The sequence below is a fragment of the Euphorbia lathyris genome, chromosome 1, assembly GCF_963576675.1.
Source record: "Euphorbia lathyris chromosome 1, ddEupLath1.1, whole genome shotgun sequence".
NCBI classification, from domain to species: Eukaryota; Viridiplantae; Streptophyta; class Magnoliopsida; order Malpighiales; family Euphorbiaceae; genus Euphorbia; species Euphorbia lathyris.
Window position 1 is genome coordinate 137,391,273 of NC_088910.1, and position 8,856 is coordinate 137,400,128.

Sequence of the window (8,856 nt, forward strand, 5' to 3'; positions counted from 1 at the left end):
GTTTTGAGTATATTTTATAAGGTTTTGATTAAATCCCTTTATAAATGTATATATGTAGCTATGTTAAATAAAGTTGGTTTTTATAGCTGATAGTTTCTTACTGAGATTTATGTCTCCCATTTTTAAATGTTTTAATGTTTTTAGGTGAGAAAGTACAAGTATAGAGAAGATAACCGACCGATTAGGCGAGGATTGGAAATTGTTACTTATTGTTAGAATTATTATTAGAACCTTAGTATTTCAATTGTAATGTAATGGAGTTGGTAAATATATTGAGGTTCTTGAATGACTAATGTAGTAAGGATATTGATTTATTTAGAATATATATCTAAGAGGAATACTTGAAAAGTTTGAAATTTATGATATTTGGATAATTTGGAGACTCCTAAGTATTGATTGTGATCTTTCTATTTCACGTCCGATGCCGATTGAGGTCGTCTAGGGTCGGGTGTGACAGTGACCACTTTGTGAGACATTTTGATTCGAATTGGCTTTTTCTTCTTCTTTTGCATTTTGGCTTGTTTGAGAGAATTCTTGGTTAAAGTTAAATTTGTTTGTTTTGATATCTAAAAGCAAAAGTATGATTTCTAAACCTTTCTTAGTTGACAGTCTCTTCTTTCATTACCTTGTTGCTAGTTTAATTTATCTTTCATGCTAGAATTACTTACCCAACCCGTTTCTTTTATTGTTGCTAAGAATGAGTTTTCCTTTTCTTGAGGACAAGCAAAGATCTAAGTGTGGGGGTATTTGATATGTGTATATTATACTTATTTTTACCCCTTAATTCTCATGATTTAATTGGATAATTAAGCTATTAATGGGAATTTTTAGTGATTTTTCTATAGATTGAAGAAAGAGGACCTTGGTAGATCACTTGTGCTTAATTGGAGTGAAATTGATATTTTTGAGGAACAAAAAGACCAAAATAGAGAACCAAGGATCAAAGAGGTATTTGGAGAAAAACATATTCTGCTTGTTCAAGGGTCACTGCCTGTTCAGTGGAAGAGCTCATGCTATGCACAAGGAGAAGAACAATCAGGAATGAGTGAGAACAACTGTTCAGATGAAAGATGAACCCAAAAACGTGGATTATCACTCTTCCCTGATTTATTAGAGATCCTTCCTGAAGGAGAAATTGAATTTGCTACATAACAACCATGATTGTGGAAGAAAATAATAAAGCATGGGATGTCTGACTGTTCAGTAGACTGCTCTCTGTCTGTCAGAACAGTCTGGCAGACCATATCTTCAATATTTTAATGTATCTAGAACAATGATTTCTGCTGGATTTTTAGGCTATTTAAAGAGCTTTCTTTTATGTTTTTGATTCATTCAGATTTTAGATCTGAATCCTTAGTGTGTAATTGTGTTTCTAGTTATTTCAATGCATTGTTTGTTCTTTCATTATTATTTTGTCTTGCCTCATTCAATTATGAGTGAGTAAATCTATCAACAGGTATGCAGCTGTCCAGGAACAGGTAAAGGAGCAGGTTTACTTCCCTCTAAATTCATTAAGTATACTTAGCTTGGCTGTTCAGTGAGTAATTAGCGTTAAATAGGAGTAGCTAACCTATTTCTTAGTGGAGCAACTATGAGGAGACTCTCTTTGTGAAACTGAACTTTCACTAAACACATATAATTATGAAACGGAGACGTAATTAATTATATGTTAAGGGTTTTAATTGTTCAATTAAATGTTTTCTTGTTCTTAAAGCTTAGAGATATATTAATCTCAATGAGACTTATTTTAATTGTTTTTAAAAAACGTTGGGAACAAGGGACACCTGACTCAACCGATTTTCGTGAAAGATACCTTAAGCCAAAGCTGTTTCTACTTAATGAACAAGGAGAGAAATGATTGTTCACTATCATTTCTGTGCATGATGTCTGCATGTTCTTCCCGAATCTGTAATTAAACTTCTTTTTTAACTTGCTTTATCTTTTTAACTTATCAAATCAACACCAACTCAATTTAACTGATCGGTTACTCTTTAAACTTGACTGTTCTCATCCTTTTAAGTAATTATATTCAACTGTTCTATCCCTGTGGATACGATAATTTACTTACACTTTATTACTTGTACCTAGTGCACTTGCTAGTGTTCACATTTTAGGACAACAACACGGACAAGAAACTCTTCGTCACTGGTGTCGGTAAGCCGATCCGCCTCAGCTTGAACAACGATCTGCTTGATGGCGGTTGTCTTTGCATTGTCTGTTTATTTGCGTATTAAGGTTCCAACTTGGAATTGAGTTAGTCCTTTCTCGGCCCCTTTTCGTAGAAGCATTATGGAGATGCAAAATACGTGTTCATATTCAATAAGGAACTTAAAACTGTAACTTTTCAGATAAATGATGTCTTCAACTCCATTGAGTGATTTTATGTATTTAATAACTTCCTCCGAGTAATGTATCTTAGCTTGTGGCCAATCGAGCCAAACGAATTTACAACTTGCATCAAACTGCAAAAACAAGTAAAAATTATACTAATAATCAACAACCAAACCACTTGGAATTTGTGCATAAATTAATGAAATACTTACATTTATAAATCCAATTTTTCTCACTAAAACTATCAAATATGTCAAACATTTAGAATGAAATTTTAATTTTTTTTTTGTCTCATTCGTGCTCTTATTGGAATCTGTGGCTTAGGCTTTACCGACGTTTTGTATGAGCACCTTTTTATTACCGAAAAGCTTGTGTGATGAGCTTCAATGTATGATGAACTCTTTTTGGTGGGGTTTGAAGGATATCGAGCAAAAGAATATACATTGGTTTGACTGGTCTAAGCTTTGTGTTAGGAAGGATAAAGGGGGTCAGGGGTGTTGAAACACCTTTCCACATAATTTTGATTTGACAAAATTGTTTAAGTAAAATATTCTAATCACATTAAGTTTAAAAGCTTTGATTTATTCTACTAATGTGTTTGTTCAATGTTAAGTTAAATTGTTTATAAGACACAAGAATTAATTGGCCCAAGCCCAATACAAGTGTCAAAGCCCAAGTCAAACAACTCAGTACAACTCGGCCCGCGTTTGTTAAAACGTTGTTGCTTTGGACAAAACGCAACTCAGCGAGAGAAGGATCTAGAAGACCTTCGAGAACAACTTCAAGATGAAGCTGCTGAGTAGACTCGACAAAGCGTATAAGACAGCAGCTGGCTAAAGAAAACTTCCAGACAAAGTATTTCCACTTTGGGTAAAGTTCAGACGACACAGTATGCTGTCCAGTTGACTTTACCATAAAAGGAGAGAAATTCTGCTGAGCTGACCGAGGAAAGAATATACACAAATCTGATTGGCCGAGAGCTCTGAGCAAGTCAGGATGACAACGACAGGAAGCCGTTTCCCTCCAACGGTTATTTCGAAATTCGAAATGACCGATGCCTCAAGACGTCTCTATAAATAGTGCCATCAGAAGCTTCATTCGATACAGAACTTGATCAAGCCATTACGCTGACCAAATTTCTACACAAGTTCTGCAAGCAAAGAAGCAAAGCAATCTTACACTACAATTCATATATTTGTGTAAAAGTCTAGAGTGATTATTTCAATCGTCTAAAGTGTCTTAGCAAATCATTGTATAGGACAAACACTTATCATTTCTAGAGATAGAAAGGAGAGGCTGAGTACTCGGTTATAGTACTCAACGAGAGATTAGGATTGAGTAGAGGTATAGAGGAAGGTACTCTTGTTATACTCAGTTGCTAAGATTGTAAAAGGTTTGAGGCTCTACCTTTAAAGAGCTCAGTAGAGGATTCGAAATCTCGGAACGTGTTTCGGGGATAGGACGTAGGCTTAGAAGAAGCCGAACCTGGATAAATCTGCTGAGTAAAGTATTTCTTACCTTTAACTCCTTATATATATTGTTTGCTTAAAATAACCAAAAACTGACCAAGTAAAGAGGTCAAGTTGAGTTGTGCGTGTTGAACATCTGAGCTCAGGAATAGACTCTAAGTGCTATCTCCTGACTCAAGCTAAGAAATTGACCTAGTCACTAGTTGACTAAGCCAGTATCTTGCTGTTTACTCAGCGCCGCTGTTAAAACCTTTTTCCTTAGAAAAAGAAGTCTGCCCTAATTGCGAAAAAGTTTAAATAGTTCCTAACCCCCCCCCCCTTGGAACTATACTTGCAACCCTACAAGGGACCAACAAGTGGTATCAGAGCTTAAAAAGCTCACTGTAAAAGGTCTAACAACCTTGAGCTGATCCCTACCATGGGCGAAAACAGCACTCGGTTTCTCCCTGGAAACCAAACAACTCAGATATTACCTGAGGGGCTGTCCATTACTAGGCCTCCCCTATTCTTCGGGTCAAACTATACCTTTTGGAAGAATAGGATGAAAAATTTCATTCAGGCTACAAACATGAGTGCCTGGCTATCTATAGTCCAAGGCCCATTTATACCTGTTGAAGTTGTGGCTGGCCAAACAGTTGTAAAAGCTGAGGCCAAATGGACAGAGGATGATCTTAAGAAGCTCCAAAATCATGCTTCGGCTATCAATATGCTTCACTGTGTGCTCGATGCTGCAAAATATAATAAAATCTCAGGTTGTGAGTCGGCGCAAGAGATCTGGAAAAAGCTGGAAGTCACCTACGAGGGAACCAATAAAGTAAAGGAGTCCAAGGTGAATCAGGAGATGAGACTGTACGAACTGTTCGAGATGAACAATGATGAGGGCATTTCAGATATGAATGCAAGGTTTACCAACATCATTAATGAGCTCAAGAGACTTGGGAAAATCTTCACTGAGGAAGAAAAAGTCAAAAAGATTCTCAGGAGTCTTCCTAAAGACTGGCAAGCAAAGAAGACAGCTGTTGAGGAAGCTCAGGATTTAACCACCTACAAATATGACGAACTCATCGGCTCGTTGCTGACCTATGAGATATCTATGAAAAACTTCGAGGTGAAGGAAAAATCTGAAGACAAGAAGCAGAAATCCCTTGTCATGAAAGCTGACTCCACTGACGGGAGCTCAACTGATGATGAGGAGATGGCCATGTTCACAAGGAAGATGAAAAGGCTATTCAGGAAGAATGACAAATACTCTAAGAAGCCTTACAGAAAGTTTGATAAGTATAAAGCTGACTCAAGCGACAGCAAATACAAAAAGGACAGCTCAAAGCCCATTACATGCTTTGAGTGCCATCAAACCGGCCATATTAAGTCAAGCTGCCCCACACTGAGGAAAGACAAGAAGAACGACAAAAAGGCAATGGTGGCTACATGGAGCGACAGTGATGAGTCTTCATCTACAGAAACTGAGGCCACCGAGTCAGCGAAGATATGCTTCATGGCTGATGAACTTGCTGAGTCGTGCGTCTCTGAGCATGCTGACCTATCCGTTGCATCAGATGACGAAGAGCAATCAAATGAGGTAATTACTCTTCCCCAGCTCAGAAACGATATGGTTAATGCCCTGAGTGATCTCTACACACTTGTCAAGAAGTGTAATAAGAAAGTTAGAGCACTCAGCAGGCGCTGTGACGAAGTGGAAGAGGTCAAACTGAGTGACTTCAGATTCCTTCTTCAGGACAATTCAACTCTGCATGATAACATGAAGATCATACATGAGTCTGTCTCTGAAGTCCAATCAGTTTCAAAGAAACTGATAAAGGACGTCACAACTATCCAGAACCAACTAAAGGTTCCAAATAAAAGAAACAGTCCTCTGAGAACTCAGTACCAAGGTACTCAGCAGAGATGGAATCCCCAGCGAAAAGTCCAGTGACTTCTGTGGAAAGAATGGCCATACTGTCCAAGTATATCGCCATAAAATAAAATATGATGCTTTACCTGTTGCACCTAACAAGCAAGGACCCAAAAAGAATTAGGTACCTAAAAGTAACTAGTTACAATGCAGGTAAGCCTGAGATGTGCCGAGAAGTCAAAGATGTGGTATATTGACAGCGCATGCTCAAGGCATATGACTGGTGATGAAACTCAGTTCATCACGTTTGAGCGTAAATGATGAGGAAATGTAAGTTTTGGAGACAACAAGAAGGGTAAGATAGTAGGGCCAGGAACCATCGGAGGTAATCCTACTATTGAATCTGTCTCCCTAGTCAGCGGACTCAAATATAACTTACTCAGCGTAGCTCAGCTATGTGACAATGGGAGAAAAGTTATATTTGATGCTTCTGGATGTAAAATATACGAGGGTAAAACAAATGAGTTAATCTTAACTGCCCCTCGCATAGATAATGTCTTTATGCTAGACCTAGAGAAAAAGTTTTCAAAAACTGTGTGCTTAGTATCAAAGGAAGAGAATTCCTGGCTATGGCACAGGAGACTTGGTCATGTAAGCATGGACCTCCTAGCCAAACTAGCAAGAAAGCAATTGGTTGAAGGACTGCCTGAACTTAAATTTGAAAAAGATCAATTATGCCACGCTTGCCAAGCTGGAAAACAAACCAAACAATCTTTTCACAGCAAAAATATTGTCTCAACTAAGCGTCCGTTAGAGTTACTACACTTGGATCTCTTCGGTCCAGTCCAGCCGCTGAGTCTGGGTGGAAGAAGATTTTCCTTGGTCATTGTAGATGACTTCTCTCGGTACACGTGGGTCATCTTGCTGACTAGCAAGGATGAGACCTTTGAGACATTTTCAAATTTGGTTAGAAAAATTGAAAATGATAAAGACCTAAAATTAGCTCACATCCGTAGCGATAATGGTGGAGAATTCAAAAACCAAAAGTTTGTTGAATTCTATGAAGCCAGCGGCATTGACCACAATTTCTCTGCTCCTAGAACACCTCAACAAAATGGGGTTGTAGAAAGGAAGAACAGAACTCTGGTTGAAATAGCCAGGACAATGCTGGATGAGCATAGGCTTCTAAAGTATTTTTGGGGAGAGGCTGTTAACACAGCGTGCTATATTCTTAATAGGGATCTAGTTAGACCTATACTCAAGAAAACCCCCTATGAACTTTGGAAAGGACGAAAGCCCAATATTGGATACTTTCGTGCCTTTAGCTGTAAATGTTTTATTTTAAATACCAAAGATAGCTTAGCAAAGTTTGACTCAAAAACTGATGAGGCTATCTTTTTGGGCTACTCAACAAACAGCAAAGCATACAGAGTTTTTAATAAGCGAACTCAAGTTTTAGAAGAGTCAGTACATGTAGAGTTCGACGAAACTAACCCTGCAGGTAGATACCAGCCGCTGACCGAAGATGATTGATAGGGGTCAAAACCCCTATCTTTGGGTACGGTTTTTGGACGGGTTTTAGCATTATTTAGTTAATAAGCGAGCATTTCTCGCATTTAAATGCTTTTGTGTGAGTTAGTTAGGAATTGGAAACGTTTTATTTATTTTTCGTTGTTTAGGCTCGTTTTATGACCAATCTAGGCAATTACGGCCAAAATAGCATGCATAGTATAATTCCATTATCTTTTGAAGCTAATTGGTCCGTCAAAAGTCGCACCAAACGAAGCGTTTGCTCAAAATAAGCGATTGACGGATCAATTTAGCCTTTGGACTAATGTTATCTGGAGTTTCTGTACGTGCGCAGGTGTAAGTTCGGGCGAAAAAGGGCATCGACGGCATTCGGCAAGCATCAAGGGCATGCCGGGCGAAAACGCTCGACGAGCGGGCCTCCGTAGGCCATGCCTGCTCGCCGAGCAGGCCGCCAGGCGCCTGCTCGCCGAGCAGGCCACCAGGTGCCTGCTCGGCGAGCAGGGCGCTGCTCGTCGCGAGTAGCCCTGCTCGCCGAGCAGCTCGCCCTGCTCGGCGAGCAGACCTGCGGGAATTGGTCAAAAAGACCAATTTCGCCCCCACGAAGCCACGATGGACCCCACGACTTCCTACACCAATAAGGACACGAAAATAGGTCAAAAAGAGGGCTGAGCCACGCCTATAAATAGAGTTTTTTCAATGTAATTTAGACATCTTTCAATTTTGTAAATTATCTTAGCCTTCCCCTTGTAATTCCTCTCCATCTCCTCCATCTTCTTTGACTTCCATTGAAGCTCCTTCAAAGCTTTTTCTCGAGGAATTATCAAGGTCCGTCCTTAAGATTAAGTCGCCGGCTGCAGAGTAAACAGGTTCCCTGAAAGGGATTTTTGTATCTCCTTTTATCTTTCCTTGTTTGTACTCTTTGATACAGTTGCCGAACTTGACTTATTGTATCTTGTGACATTTATCTTCGCCTTTAATAATAATTTAGCTCTTGTTTTGTTCTATGATTATTTGTTTAATCTCTGTCTTACGCTTTATTCGATTGGTTTAACTCATTCAAAAGCCCCAAAATCTAGTAGGCACATATTGCGAGCTGAATCTGACCTAGTCAGAGCCTAGGAGATTGACGACCTCTTAGTTGATTAAGCGCCAATTTACTGAGCCTTAGACCTAGTTTCGGCCTTAGGGAATCACGCACTAGTAGGGTTAATCGCCTTGAATACAAGTGACTCAGATTAGGTTTTTATTCAATAGACCTAATAATCTATCTTCATTATTATCGTTCATACCATGTTCCTTCGGATAATTGCATTAGTGAAAGATCAATTAGGAGTAGTTTAACTTAATTAGGGGTAGAGTAACTTAATTAGGCATAGAATAACTTAGTTAGAATCAGATAACTTAGCTAGGACTAGTATAATTCAACCTAGGAGTAGATTAACTTAGCAAAACAAACTCAAAACCCCCTAAGCCTAGATAACACCTGAAACCGATAGCTCGATACTTGCAGAAATAAATCCCGTGGACGATAACCTGGACTTAACCAGAAATTTATTACTTGATAACGACGGGGTACACTTATCCCTTAGTGAGTTCTCATCTTTAACTTAGGTGAGGGCGCATCAATGATCCACACTCAGTGACCACCGATGACCAAGAACCAGCTACTGAGTC